The following is a 14,978-nucleotide window of genomic DNA, read 5'->3' as shown; positions in this document are numbered from 1 at the left end:
CGACCTTTGAAAAATTAAAAAATCATCACGTTCAAACTTTCTTTTAATGATATATAAACGTGAAACGTATGTTATAAATACTTTCTCTATTTTTCAGTTTTGTTAATTGCATGTAGTTTTATTAATCGATCGTTGATTCGTATTTTTTCAATTTCCGTGGCTGGATGGTTTTACAAATCTCCGGATTTACAAATCACTAGGTTTAATTGATTGACTTATTTTAATATGAATGGATGTAATTATACTCGTGACGAAAAGTTAAAAACTGGTTCCAAACGAACGGTATAAATCTCCCACTGGTTGACTCGAATTAACCGGATTTCGATCGTGTGTAACTGAATATGACATAACCAAGTAACCAAACATATGTTAACGCCTAGGCTGTGACAGTCACATTATGGATTATAGGATCGATTAATAATCAGAGCATCACAGACAAAAAATATTTTTGTATTCGAATTTTTAACCAAGATATTATAATGAAGATACTCGTATTGTGCTTAGTTTATATAACAGTTTTAAAGTTGTAAAAAGAATACTTAAGAATTACTTTAAATTGATTATTAATTTCGTTTTAGTGATTGAATAATAATAACTAATCTAGATTTATATAATAAGGATAAAAATTTGTAATTTGTAAAAAACATGAAAACTGTTCAAAAAAAAAAAATAAAAATTAAATTAATATGTAATAATAGCATCGATTTTGTAAACATTTATAGAATTATTCGTAATAGTAAAATTATTCTTGAATTTATCTTGTTCGTATCTCTTTTTTAATATTAATAATCGAAATAAATTTTTTTCCGTTGAAAACTTCACATTTTAATGATAAATGTGAAGACAGATACATATGAAACATGTTGATAACGAGGAAAGCATTTACTGCATGTAAATGGTCAACTCATAAATTTACTTGACAGTCATTGCAGTGAGACATTGTTTCCTCTCCGTACTATTCAATGACACTGCAGTCGTGGTCCAAGAACGCCTCTGCGCGTTCCGGTAACAACGATTAAGAACGTTTTTCGCGCATATATTATAGTTCCGGATGCAAATATAAAATAATTCAATCCCTACATCGAGCATTTAATAAACCTAATACACGATAACCTGTCCAACATCAATAAACAACCGGAAGCCAAAAACTCGTACTAAATTAAATCTAAAATAACAAATCTGTCACCCTCGAATATCAACCACCCTCGCAAATCTCTCAGAAGTCGATCACCCAGCACGTGAACGATCGCACTGATCTCCAAAAGCCGTGAACATTGTGATCTATCCCCCACTCTTGACCACCCACCCTCACGAAACGCACGTGAGTCGAACCGCGTGTAGGACCGATCAATGGATGGCCAATCAGCGACGGCGGCGCGCGAGCGTAGGGACGCGCATGCGCGGCGGCAGGTACGACACGCGGCGGGCCACTGGCTGTCAGACGAAAACGTGCCGCCGGCAAACAAACATCGCGTGCGTCAGTGTTGTGTGTTTCTCCTCGTTCTTGTCGCGACTTCCTCGATACGACGGGGAACGACGAGACCCCGACCACGGGGTCAAGAGACCGTGTCGCGTTCTGTCTGTCTCGCGCCGCTTCTTGTAATTCTATCTTCGTCCCGCTTGCACGATTCGCCCGTCAATGGGCACGCGGATCCGTGCATCTGCCCGATTGCTCGTACGAGCGACGTCTGCCCAGGAAACTGTCCATTACGGGGATCGGAGAACGCGTCTGGTGTGTGCGCGCCGCGTGACGGACTGAATCGTGAAAACGACACTTTTGGTGTATGTGTATGCTATTTGTTGGATTCGAAATGTTTTGTTTTGAACATTGGCGGTTTTTTGGATGAGAGACTGTATTAAAGTGTTGAAAATCGAAGTTAATGAAAAACATTTATCATTGCTGAATATAGTTTCTGGTAAGTAGGAAGATCTTTTTTTATGTAGAATTGCTTGCAATATTTTTATTATGAATATAATATGTAATATCAAATCATTGTAATCATATTTGGTGAAGAAAATAATAATAAAAAAAATATAAATAAAATTTAGATTTTTAGAATTGCACATAGAAGATTATATCTATTTTTGTAATTTTTATAATTATATTTTTTATGTTTCATATTTGTAAAAAAAATGTCGTTCGTCTTTTTAAATTTTATTTTTATTATAAAATCATATATTCTAATTTTGATTAATATTTTAATAATAAAAGAAATATTAATGAAATAACTGATAAAATAAATCGATAATATATTTTTATCAATGTTAATAAATTGTTATGCAGTTAAATACGAATTCATCTGTTTACGTATTCACACTTTTATTCTTAAACATAAAACTTGTTATAACATTGAAAGAATGCTTTTGCTTGTGGACCTAACTCAAACACTTTACTCATTTCAGAGAATATTATAAGCTCACAATTTTCGTTATATTTAAAAATCTAAAATCTTTATGAATTATATCAATAAAATCATACAATTTAAATTTTTTCAAAATTTCTATCTTGAAATAATAAAGATAATTTTATATTATAAATATCTTTATATTTTTATAAAAATTAAATAAAATTATATTAAATTATTTCAGAATCTGGTATGAAAATAATAATAATTTTATGTAAATACCAAACACTTCTCTACTTTTAACATTGAGAATTAAATAAGAATTATATTCTAAATCACTACGAAATTGTTAAGTAAACTTCCACACCTAGAAATATTTGTTATAATACAACAAATTACCTTATATTTATTCTATAAGAGTAATCGTATCAATAGTACAACCATAAAGTAAATCTACTACATAACTTGTGTACCGGCTGACAGACACTCTAATCGCTTCTCACAGTTAGTGACGTTGAAATTTGCAAGTACAGAGCGATACTATACAAATATAAAACGCGTACAACATTCGATTCAACACCAATCAAAGTTACAGTTAGGCTGAAAACGCCGGTGGAAAATGTGACTTAATTTAACGGCACTCCCAGCTTTTTCCCAGACCACTTGATACTTTCTTATCGGATAACTGGTCGCAAGAAGCGAGCAATATGCCCGCTTAATAAAACACTCTGTACCGAGACAAGAATATCCAGACGTTCGAGAGAATTTTGCCATAAGACATATTGCGTTAAGTAAATCATCGACTTACTGTCAATTAAACATGAATACTAGAGTTTCGATTCGATTATATAATTTTTTTTTTTCTATTTGTAAGAAATCGATTCATAAATCAAATAGAAGTATAGTATTTTTCTTTTTGTAGAAGATTTTATTTGCGCCCCCCTGCAGGCTTCGTTCGAATTAATCAAGGAAAAATGGCGACGAACGATAAGATTTTTTTTAACATTTAAAGTTACCAAACTCGTACTACAAATATGGATTTCAGAATTTTTGATTTTTTTTTTTGCGATCATTACATGTATCAGTAATTACTATTAATTCTTTTTTTAAATTTGACGATAAAATAAGAAAATTAAGAATAATTAAGAAAATTATAGAAAAATTTACAAGTTTTTTTCAGTTCCTCAACTTTTACCAAATCCTTTCTTTTCTTTTTCCTCTTTCTTTTTTCTAAAAAAGTATCAAAATTCAGTTAGCACGAGAGAAAAGTTTTTATGCGAGTTTCTTCATCTTCTCGTGTTTGTTAATGAGGTCAACAAGAATATAAATTTTCGTCGGTTAACGAAGTGATTTGTATTTTTTCCATCGAGAGGACATAAGGCGCGCTCTGTTCGTACACAGAGGCTGTGGTGGAGAAAAAAATGTTTCTAGTGCTCCCGTTGAGCAGATGTTTCGGTTGACAGGATTGAAAGAGAGAGGAAGGGGGCCAGGTCACAAAGGCACTTCCCTGAAACGGGGCGCCGCATCGCGTAACACGAATTTTCGCCCCCGAGTAGATCGCGTACTCCGCAAAAAGATCTTCATTTCCGCACTCAGACGATCCTGAACACCATGTTCTTCGAGTATCCATTCCATAGAATGTTTCAAAGAAAAGAGATTCTACTTTTTGAATCGGAAAAATTGAATCGAAACTTCCGTGAGAAAGTCGTACTTAAGATTTATAATATAAATATAAAAATTGAGTTAGAAAAACTAATCGAAAATCTCTTCATGAAAAGTAAATGAAAAACAAAATTGTTGAAAAAAATTTTTGTAAGAAAATTATATTTGAATTTTGTAAAATAATTTAAATTGTTAAATTTTGTTTTAAATTAAATATTTTAATATATTTAAATATATAAATATAAATATATATATAATAAACATTAAAACGATTTAATAAAATTTAACAGAATTTAATAATTTACAGTTTAATTTTTTGAAAAACATGTAACATGAGATGTTTATACATATAAAAGTTCTTGGACTAGGCTAATAATGCTATCAAACAGTTCTAACGAAAAAGTACCTGCATTCGTGAAGAGACTTTCGTTTCTGATAAAAATTCGAAAGATAAAACATGCTTGAGTAAACCGAAGGTAGAAAATTTGATAAAAATGTTTCGTTTCGTTATCATTAGCCTGAGGGTAAAGTTTGACACTTCATTGATTGACCATCAAGTTTTACGTGATCATCTTCGCAGTACATAAGAAAAATAAATAGTAAAAAAAAATTGTTATCTTTAAATACATAGTAGAATTATCTCAAATGTGAACAGAAATATATGAAAAAGATCTAGAATCTTTCTTGAATGATTTTTATATATCCTGTAAGAAATAAAAATAAACGAGCAAAATTATCTTTCTAATAAAAATTCAAAAATCATCTAGAATATATCTGAAACTAAAGAAAATTTGTTAAATATTGTTCAATAAAAATTTTCTAAAAAAAGATTCATAAATAAAGTTCTGTTACTTACAATAACTGTCTTATTCCATAATTAAATCGAAAAATATTTGCGGTAATTTTTAATTAACGCACTCAGCACGTGCAATCTATAAAAACTTGTCACTTGAATTCCATCAAATAACCACACGACAAACATACAAACGTACAATTACCATAAATCAATCCGGTGAATGGTTAACAGACGTTCATTACATAACCTCACTTAAATCATAATCGAATGACAAACCTCTCTTCGATCATCGCCAATTTAACTTAAGTGCATATTATGCGAAAGAGCCGTCGATTATCGGTGAAAAAGAGGATAAAAAGAAAGAAAATCGTGGTTGATTGTGAGTCGGTTGGAGAGAGGCGTTAAAGCAACTTGTGAAACGTTTGCTTTCCGCTTAATTCGCCGGTGAATTCACCGCGCGATCGCACATTGACGATCGTGGGCACAGAATGAATATTCTGCTATCACGCGCCGCACTTCCCTGTTCCACCGTACCCTTCGCGCTCTCTTGTGGACGCGGCGCACGTTCCATCAGCCTTTTGTTATTCACGCGGCTCTACACTCGAGCGTCCCTTTTTAGCTACCCAAGCCAGCTAAACTATCATCGATGCGTTCTTCTTTTTCGTTTTCTTCTTCTTGCCGCGTATATATCGGAATAAGATATATGGAAGAACGAGATTTTCCACGCCTTCAATTTCACTTTTGTTATCGTTGTTAGATTTATGGATATATTATACTTTGGCAATTATTTTATATTTAGAAATCGAGATCTTACTTTCAAATCATTTTTACATTATTGCTGGATTTGGGCTATTTTTAGTATTGGGATATTATTTCTAAAGATTTTAAATTAATAAAAATTAGAGGATTGTTTAGAATGTTAGAATTTTCACAAGTCATAGAGATTTTTCTTACTTTTATACTTTTATACTTGATTTTATTTATATTCTTATTAGATTTATGGATATTTCGTGGATTAAGACAATTTCTTGGGAAATTTATTTATTAAGTTAATCAAATTTGTTGAATTATATATATAATATAATATAGATTGTTTTATTTTAAATTTTAGAAAGATTATTTTAAATTATTAAAATTTTGGAATTTTGGAAGAGTTTCATCATTTTATATTTTTATAAGAGATTTTTAGTAGATTAAGATAATGAAATTTAAAACTTTGAATCTCTAGATGTTTATATTTTGAATATAGGTATAATTATAAAAGTTTAATAAAATCTATATTTCGAAAAAGATAATTAGATATTTTATGTTTCGAATAGAGATTGTCACCTAAAGAATCAATAGATATACTATCTTGTTAAAATTTATGATATACCAGGAATTTGTTTCATAGATGAAATCACGAAAAAGGTAAAGAAGAGTACATGAAAAATCTGTATTCACTGAGCATAGAATCGTAATAAATGAAACTTCCAAAAATTCCCTTTCTTCCATCAAACTAACCTATTATTCCGCACACGATTGTTTCTGATAGAATCGAGTGTCGTTTCTCTAGAAAAGGGAACTTCTTTATAGTTCCCATAAAAACAAGACACGCGCAACTCTTCTTACAACTCTCTCGCGCCTGAAAATATTTCAATGTCGACATTCCACGTATAAGCTCCACAAGAAGCTATAGAATCCTATGAAAAAAAAACAGGATAAAAACAAGATAGAAGACTTTCCACATTGCTATCCACCATTCTTCACTAGCAAATCCAAGTCACTATTTGAAGAAATTTCAAACCGTTAATGTGGAGAGAATCGAACCGCGAGGAAAGATCAAATTGCTTGATCAAATCATTCTTACGTAACAAATGGCTTGCTATCGCAAAAGGCATTAAAACGATCGATTCGTGCCTGCACGAGGCCTATTCGGTCTCGATAGATTCGCCATGTTCGGTCGACGATCGCCATGTTCGGCGGTTCTCGTGATCCGTCGTGAGCGACGATGGAGAAACCACGTGATGCGCATAGCGATACGTTTTGGGAACGTGCTGCGCCTCGCGAGCTTTAGCCGCGAGATAGTGGGGGACATCGAGGTGGAGGAGTGGGAGTATGCGCACGTCCATGGAATATTTTAATCGCGAACGAACGTTTCGGATTGCAGTCGTGCACCGCGCGCGAGAGGCGGTTTGCGCGTTAATGTCAGCCTATTTTGTCGCCGGTGATGCCGTTTTCTAGAGAAACATCGGGGATCCGTGCAAGGAATAATAAGAATTGAGATGAAATCTGTATGAACGGTTCGTTCCATTGCATGGCGCTAGAATATGTAATGGTCTCCCTTCTTGATCGATGTTCTGGCTCTCGTTTATTGATTTCACTCGGTGATACTGTTAGCTGAGAAATACTGTTGTATTTTCTCTTTCAATTCGAATTTTAACATTACGATAAATGTTTTATCTAATATTTACACATGTAAATTATCATCTAGATTTACTTAGAATCGAAATTGCAGCGATGTAAAGAGAAATAAGATTTTAAGAGACAAGGTTTATCTTATGGTATATCACAAGTATTTTAAATTAAAAGAAAGATCTGTGTAAAAATGTGTTTCGCGCAGAAACAAGGATCTTTGTAAACAATATGTGTTAAGAGATTCGCATATACAGAGAACGTAATGTGCACTTTGTAAGCATATAAAAATTAAAGTGTGATCAAAATGTAAACACAGTTTCCACAGTAGGATCAGTTTATATATTTATTTTCATTATCTCTGTAAATATCTTTCTTGATATACCAATCATTTTATTAGCTTAATTTTTCAATGTTGGATATTTCAAATTTTTTAAATATCCTAAACTTTCAAAAATTCTGACAAAAGAATTGTTGTTTCTATTTCGTTTTTACAAAATTACATTTTTATTTCACACATTTATTTCTTTTTTTACAAGAAAAAATAACAGAATGCCCACATAAGAGCGAATAAGAAGTGGTTTTTACCACTTGGTGAGGAACGTTAAGCTGGCATACGCTGACTTCATTCTACCGGTCATAATTCATTACACCATTTTGGCCGTGTATATTACACACCGGGACGCCTTGTTCCGAGTCGACTTCTCCCTAATTTAATGCCGGTATTTAGTCTACGGTCCAGAGCACGCGTCGGACAAAACTCTGAACCGAAAATCAAGAGTGGACGTGGAATAACTGAATCTTTGTTGCTCTCATTTCGATTCGGATATAAGATACTTTGTTTCTCTCTTGATTACATATGGTAAAATCTTCTTTCGATATAAATTTCTTTGATTAAAATTTGCATTTACGTTTTGTTATTTCTTACTTAAGATAATCCTTTTTTTCTATGAAGAAATTATTAGATTCTAAAAATTCTCTTTTATGAAGATCGTAATTTCCATATCAAAAATTACTTTAATATATTTCAAAAATTTTCGAAAATGATATTCTTGTTACAAAAGTCTAAATATAAATATTCCATTTTTTCATCCATTTCTCCATCTGATTTTTAAATTTCCAAAACTTCTTCAAAAACAATCTTTCTTCTACGAAAGATATTCTTTTTATTCTAAAAAAGAAAATTAAATAAATCATGTATATAAGAGAGATTACCTAAAAAGCTACCGAATGACTCACGGAAGGCCAGAAAGAACAAATTTCACCTCCATATCTCGAATAGGTCTATCGCGAGACACAAACAGAATCCATCGTTAATTCTCTCCATAAAAGGGGATCATAAGGGAGATTCCAAAAGACTTAAATATGGCTATTCTTTTTTTTACGATTCGAACAACCATTTTTCTCCTTCTCTCTTATATTTTTTAGAATTCCCTCTTTTCCACGATTTTTACGATGTCCCTGTTAAAATGGAATTTTGTATGTGGAATACAAGCATATACATCAAACGCATATCTATAATGATATAATGATAGAATAACAATTCTTTTGTTTCTCTTTTGTATAGGCAACTTTCAAATATTACGTTTGAAGATATATATTATAGATCACGTGTAATAAAAATTTTCTTCCAAAAAAGATGAAAATTTAATAAAGTAATATTGTAATATTATTTTGCCTTATTTCTTCTACTACATTTTTTTAAAATTTATAATCATATAAATGTAATTATACAACGCAAAACTTGACATACAAAAATATTAGTTAATAAATAAAATTTTCATTAGATGAAACGAGAAATAGAATGAGATATAGAACTGTCTTGAACAATTTTTCGTTTTGATCTAATAACAAAAATATTTCACAAATATATTTGTAATTATTTCACTGTGTTGTTGTAAATGTTGTTTCATTTTTTTTAAATAACTAACGACGAAAAAGGACTTGAATTACTTCAACTCTCATATACACGATAGATATATAAATTTATTTTGATTTTTACAAGTTTAAACATATCTTTTTCATCTTTTTCTTCTTCTTTTCACAATTACCTCTATTCACTTTCATTTCTCTATATGTCATTATAACACAACCTTTTGTTGAGTGGTTTATTTGAACAATATAATAAATAATAGAAATGATCGACGACTAATTCTAAAGATGCACGTACAATGCATATGTCTAACATTCATAGAAATTTTCATCTTAAAATAGTCAGAGAGAAGGAGAAAAATAAAACGTCAGTAGGAAATTCTTACGGTGCTTTGTGAAAGGCTTCTTCCCAAAGGTTATTCGCCCTCTTTGTATTCACATTAGTGGCCGGTGTAACAGCTCAAATATTGATCGAGAGAGAACGCGTTCAAGCTTCTGAACTTGTCGAAATCCAATTCTTTCACTTGGAGGCAATGGAGAATATTGTCTAAGAGGATGCATTCTGTCGTTGAGTGCAGGATAAATAAGAGGACGAGTTATTGTAAACATGACGATAGAGGTCATTGGTACGCGTATTTTCGTTTAATGTCACATTCACGATCAAAATACATATTAACCAGTTTATTTAAAAAAAAGAAAGGGGAAAAAAAATAAAAGAGATAAAAACGAAGAATGTATTTAATATTCAACGAGACTAGAATACTAACCATCTTAATATATTAAATTATAACATATACACATATATACTAGAATGTAGCAAATATGCAAAGTTGCTTTGAGAGGATAATTTTGCGTAAAGTTGATCAAGAGAAGGAAAGAAGTTTGATGATAGTGGAAGATTGAAGCGAGTTTGTAATTGATCTTTAAATTGCAAAATGAGAAAATAAGAGGATTTTTTTTTTGAAGTTCTGGTTTCAAGGTTTTTGAACTTTAGAGATATTTATATTGAAATTACATATTTTGATTTATGAATATTTATAAATTATGAGTATCGATAGATTATGTATGATGAAGTATGTAAATAATGATTCTATAAAATTTTTTAACGAATTTTTAAAAACTTTATTTTGATTAAGTTTCGAGTTATTTTTGACTACTCTTTTAATCTTTAAAGTAATTTCTTATTCGTCTAATTTTTTAGATATTTTTTAATTATTTAATTGTTTTTTAAACTTTTACGTTCTTTTACATATTTTCTTTTTTATATCTCTATATTTTTTCAACGACATCTAAAACTTGTATAAACATATAGGAGAACATTTGTTATTTTATCTGAAAAAACAAAAACATTCGGACCACCCATTGCAAGTTTCCCCGTTGCAACAAATCTTATGGGGTTAGAACGCATATCCCCAGCAGTAAGCGGCTTACTGCAAAGATCGACAATCTTCCGGATATTTAGGATAACACTAACCTGCCACAACCTGTTCCCGGTATAATTTGTCGCTATAATCGGTTTCCGTTTGGTTTTGTATAAAACATTTCTCTAACAATACCGAAAGGATTACGTTCTTTGAGCATAATAGTAGATTCAGATCATTTTAAATCTGCAATCTTCTTTTATAATATTCTAAAATTTTTAAATAACAATTCTTAAGAAGAAGATTTATACTGCACAAGAGAAATAATAATAAAAAAAAAACAAAATTAGAATTGTAATTTAATTGTTACTTAAAATAAAAGAAATATGAAGCATTACCAACCACTCAAAACAAAAAAAGATTCACAAAAAATGAAAAAGAATATCTCATATCAAACTATTGTATACCAAGCTCTATTTCTCCTCCAAAAAGGAATTATAAAAAAAGATAAAATATCAAGACATGAAAAGAACATTCAAAGGAAAATAGTAGCAGGCTTGACAAAATTTGTCAAGGCAGGGTTAAAAATTTCAAAGATAATCAATAACTTTAGAAATCATTAAGATTTTCCATTCTTTTATTTCATACATTTCTATCAAATTTATACATTAATCATTTTTAACAATTTTGTGAATTGTAACTTAGGTTAATGAACTTTCTGAAAGATTCTGGCCAATAATAGAGAATGCACTTAATATTCAACAAGACCAGAATACCTCGTTGCACCAAACATTTCTCCATTCAAATATACACCACCATCGTTCTTCCGCCAAAGGGAGAGAGGAAAAAAAAAGAAAGAAAGAAAAAAAAGATGAAACACCGCCAAGACACGCGTATACGTGAAAAGTTGCTCTGAAAAGGGCATTCAATGGCGAATCGTAGCAAGGTACGAAGTGCATTAAACACAAAAGGTGTGGTATAGAATCGGAGCACGGGCGCACAATCGAAAGAAAAGATTCGCCAGTGGCGAGCGTTGGCGTGAAATAGTGACGTCGATGGACGTTGCGTGGGGCTCTGGCGGAGCACGTGCTTCCGGTTTACGGCTCACCCAGTTACACGGTTTATGGTGGAGGATTTATGAGCTGGGTTCACGGGAGCGTTGCCTTCCAGAAAACCAGGCTTCACCTTCCACCGACCCCTTTCTCTCCTCCTACTCTCCCCCCTCCTCCCTCTTTTTTTTCTTTTCATTTTCTTCAGTTTCTCGTTCTCTTCTTCTCCTCTCTTTTGATCTGGAGCCGACAGACACGCGATGGATATTCTCGAACGACTTCGATCAGAACGACTCCACCCTCACTTTCGAATCGGTTCGTAAATTCTTGTAAGGAGAGCAGCTTTGGAATCGATACTATTTTTTACGACTTTTGCACCTTGTTCCAGATATTCATACGGTTCTTTTTGGGATTGATGATGATTATGATGATGTACAGTCCATGTGAATATTAAAGTGGTTATAGGAAATGGGTAATAAATTTGAGAGGTTGTAAAATCTTGATGTTATTTAAATGTAATTTGAGAATTTATGGTTGCATTTTTTGCAAAATTTAATTTGTAATGTAATTACAATGAAAGAAATATTAACTATCGAGTTGAATTTTGAAAGATTTATTTTCATCGGTCGAAGAAAAATAAAAAGAAATAATAGAAACGAAACAAATGAAAATTAAACGCAAAAACGAATGTAATTTATAAAAATGAGATAATAATTGTATCGTCTCTCCTATTGTAAATATCTCGTAACGAATTCCTTGAATTTAATAAAAAATTAGCGATATATTGGAAAAAAAATACCGAAATGTGATGAAACTAATTTTGACAATAACATTAAGTAACATTTTATGATAATCGATCTATGAATATTATTAACAATGATTTTAAAAAATTGTGAAAACAAAGAAAATTTTTTATTGTGAAGGAGTATGAATAGCACAATCATTTTTATTCCGTCCATGAGATTAGAAAATGGTAATAATGGTAATAATGGTAATCGAGCCTTGTTCCAGAAAATTCGATAATCCTAGAGAATAAACATTATAAACATTATATATATTGGAAACGAGAAGTAATATCAGAAATGGAAATTTCGAACTATCAATTTTTATCCTTGCTTCATTTAAATAATATGAAAATGAATCGTGGAACGATTATAATTTCGAAAGATTCCAATTTTTGACACAAAAACATAGAGCTAAATCTTTATGAGGATGAAATATCACGCCTCGAAGATAATTAAAGGCCTTGAATTTTTAACATTTTTCGAGTGGAGTGAAACAATTCATATTCAAAACAATGTTTTACGATCTTGAAAATAATTTTAAAGATAAATTATTCTTGGATAATTTGGAAATAAATCAAATTATCTATAAAATATATTATTGAATCTTAATTTGAATCTTAAATTATTTCAATTCATTTTTTATATAATGAAATATTCTCCAATTTATTTCTTAAACATTAAATAAATAGTTATAAATTCGTATTAAATGTTCGAAGAAATTATTTTTCTTTGACATAAAATGTTTAGCTAAAGAAAAAAGAGAAATGATTTTTTTCGTTCCACAACAGTTTTAACGATTACCAAAACAAATTCGTCCCTACCAAGACATAAAATCTAAAAATTTTCACCTTACCAACACGTGTCCCATAAACATAACTTAGACTAGGCGCCAAGATTTTCCCTTAGCTTCCATTAATCCATTAAGAATCAATGCATAAAAATTGTCTAAACGTAACATTACTGAAATAACCATAGATACAAAAAACCAACGTTATAAACGCGTCATCTTATAAAGGTACAAAAATTTATTACATACACAAAAAAAATTCCATTTTAAAAAAAGAATAGCTTTTTCGCATATTTAAATTCTATGCAACTTAATAAATAAACTTCAACCAACATTTTGTATTGATTTTAATCTTTGTTCGTAATATCAAAAAATATAATTCAGCGATACAAATTAATAACAGAAAATTATTTCAGAAACTCGACACTTCAAAAATAATTAGTGGATCAAAAAAGTGGATATAAATAATCCTCACAAACAGTGTGATGGAGAAATTGCATTTTCACACAATATTAACACTTAATATTAACACTATATTCTAGAACTATTCCAGAACTGGAATACAAAACAGAAAAAGATGAAAATCAATTTAAAACTAAGGGCCCCACATTCGAGCATTTAAACCTACATTAAACCCGAAAGATCGATTCAAACACAGGTTACTTTCCACTCCACCGAGCCACAATTAGCCAAAGCTTTTTACTACCTGCTCTCCAATTAACGAAACAATGAAGCTAATGCCGTTTCCTTGTAAAACGACCACTTCGTGATAACCGATGCGCCCGTGAATTCGAAAAATCAACGAAACGGAGGGGGAGGGCGGGAGAGAAAAAGGTGAAATCGCATTTTCGTTATGGTCCCCGCCCATAAAATTGTCTTTCACGCGATTGAAACACCATTTCTTTCAATCGGGAGGGGGGGCGAGATCCGTGATTTACGCGTGGGCGTTTTCTGGCCAAGGGAAACGCTCCTCCTCCCCCCCATGAAAACGCTCGAGGGGGATGAACGCGCGGTTTCAAGACAAGGCATATTTCGAGGCTGGACAAATTGAATGAAATAGCTTGAACCTGTTCCGAACGGAGGGGCCTTATGGGGACCACCCGTAATTATCGTGACGTAGGTCAGGATTTTGATGCCGTCCGGCAAGGTAGTAATTTGAAGGTCGACGCCGACACTCTCTCTCTCCCTCTCGCCTCCCTTTTCTCCGGCTATTTTATTAGTTGGGGCGTCTTTGAATTAATTTTTGGAAACTGGTATTTTCGCGGCTGAGGCGTGTTGAGGGGGATTTTTAAGTTGTCATCGTTTGGAAACTGTGATTTTTTTGATCTTAAGAGAGAAATTAGTAAAATAAATATTCGTTGATTAATTATTCGTGCATTGAATTATTTGAAAATATATTTCTTTTTTCATTCGTTTTTGTAAAAATTCTTCCATGTGTTACATCTATACATATAATATTGTATGTAACGAAGTGTCTGACATTAAATTTACAATATAATTTCGTGGTTTACAAATTGGAACGAATAAGAAGAAGAATTGAATCCAAAAATCTAGCATAAAGCGTCTATTGTTAATTTAATCCGAATTTCTCAGATACAATTGTAAAACAAGAATATAAAATATTACAAAAATAATTATAATGAATCTACCGAATCATAGAAATTAATCGTGACAATATTTTTTTATGAAATATTAACAAAATTTCTCCAGACGAAATCGGATGAAAGACACGCTGAAGTAGCACCACGAAGAAAAGAAAAAAATAACGTGAAAACGGGATAGAAAATAGAACGAAAAGGGAAATAAACACGTGGTTAACTCGTGGAAAAACGTGTTCGACTCGCTACTTGTTTTCTGCACCGCCCCCGCCCATGGAGAACACCGAACCCCAGCCGCGCGAACTCTGGCCATCGGCCAGACTCACGAG

The 14,978-nt window shown here is 31.8% G+C and overlaps 1 protein-coding gene across 4 annotated transcripts in view; it reads left to right on the top strand.

Annotated features, from left to right (window-relative positions):
* The window catches only part of LOC108000765 (fibroblast growth factor receptor homolog 1), a 93,128-nt gene that overhangs the window by 37,254 nt on the left and 40,896 nt on the right, over positions 1–14,978 (top strand). The window contains exon 1 of one of the 4 annotated variants that reach the window (XM_062085434.1): positions 1,435–1,916. The exons of 2 other annotated variants lie outside the window; for them this stretch is intronic. The gene's annotated coding sequence lies outside the window, so the exon portion shown is untranslated. Of the gene's footprint in view, positions 1–1,434; positions 1,917–14,978 lie in introns of those variants that run through there. One more of the 4 variants, XM_062085432.1, reaches the window with a different exon arrangement.

The sequence above is a fragment of the Apis cerana genome, linkage group LG15 (assembly GCF_029169275.1).
Source record: "Apis cerana isolate GH-2021 linkage group LG15, AcerK_1.0, whole genome shotgun sequence".
Lineage (NCBI taxonomy): Eukaryota > Metazoa > Arthropoda > Insecta > Hymenoptera > Apidae > Apis > Apis cerana.
This window is presented reverse-complemented; position numbering and strand designations above follow the sequence as displayed.